Below are 1,763 nucleotides of genomic sequence, written 5' to 3'. Positions count from 1 at the left end.
TCACAACTCGCTGCTCCCACCCTCCAGATCATCACAACTCGCTGCTCCCACCCTCCAGATCATCACAACTCGCTGCTCCCACCCTCCAGATCATCACAACAACTCGCTGCTCCCACCCTCCAGATCATCACAACTCACTGCTCCCACCCTCCAGATCATCACAACTCGCTGCTCCCACCCTCCAGATCATCACAACTCGCTGCTCCCACCCTCCAGATCATCACAACTCACTGCTCCCACCCTCCAGATCATCACAACTCGCTGCTCCACCCTCCAGATCATCACAACTCACTGCTCCCACCCTCCTGATCATCACAACAACTCGCTGCTCCCACCCTCCAGATCATCATCACAACTCGCTGCTCCCACCCTCCAGATCATCACAACTCACTGCTCCCACCCTCCAGATCATCACAACGCACTGCTCCCACCCTCCAGATCATCATCACAACTCACTGCTCCCACCCTCCAGATCATCACAGCTCACTGCTCCCACCCTCCAGATCACAACTCACTGCTCCCACCCTCCAGATCATCACAACTCGCTGCTCCCACCCTCCAGATCATCATCACAACTCACTGCTCCCACCCTCCAGATCATCATCACAACTCACTGCTCCCACCCTCCAGATCATCATCACAACAACTCACTGCTCCCACCCTCCAGATCATCACAACAACTCACTGCTCCCACCCTCCAGATCATCATCACAACTCACTGCTCCCACCCTCCAGATCATCACAAGCTCACTGCTCCCACCCTCCAGATCATCATCACAACAACTCACTGCTCCCACCCTCCAGATCATCACAACTCACTGCTCCACCCTCCAGATCATCACAACTCACTGCTCCACCCTCCAGATCATCATCACAGCTCACTGCTCCCACCCTCCAGATCATCATCACAACAACTCACTGCTCCCACCCTCCAGATCATCACAACTCACTGCTCCCACCCTCCAGATCATCACAACTCGCTGCTCCCACCCTCCAGATCATCATCACAACTCACTGCTCCACCCTCCAGATCATCACAACTCACTGCTCCCACCCTCCAGATCATCACAACTCACTGCTCCCACCCTCCAGATCATCACAACTCACTGCTCCCACCCTCCAGATCATCACAACTCACTGCTCCACCCTCCAGATCATCACAACTCACTGCTCCCACCCTCCAGATCATCACAACTCACTGCTCCCACCCTCCAGATCATCATCACAACTCACTGCTCCCACCCTCCAGATCATCACAACTCACTGCTCCCACCCTCCAGATCATCATCACAACTCACTGCTCCCACCCTCCAGATCATCATCACAACTCACTGCTCCCACCCTCCAGATCATCACAACTCACTGCTCCCACCCTCCAGATCATCATCACAACTCACTGCTCCCACCCTCCAGATCATCACACAACTCACTGCTCCCCCTCCAGATCATCACAACTCACTGCTCCCACCCTCCAGATCATCATCACAACAACTCACTGCTCCCACCCTCCAGATCATCACACAACTCACTGCTCCCACCCTCCAGATCATCACAACTCACTGCTCCCACCCTCCAGATCATCATCACAACTCACTGCTCCCACCCTCCAGATCATCACAACTCACTGCTCCCACCCTCCAGATCATCACAACTCGCTGCTCCCACCCTCCAGATCATCACAACTCACTGCTCCCACCCTCCAGATCATCACAACTCGCTGCTCCCACCCTCCAGATCATCATCACAACTCACTGCTCCCACCG

Source organism: Somniosus microcephalus, chromosome 20, assembly GCF_052327205.1.
Source record: "Somniosus microcephalus isolate GS21.2 chromosome 20, FLI_Smic_1.0, whole genome shotgun sequence".
Lineage (NCBI taxonomy): Eukaryota > Metazoa > Chordata > Chondrichthyes > Squaliformes > Somniosidae > Somniosus > Somniosus microcephalus.
This window is presented reverse-complemented; position numbering follows the sequence as displayed.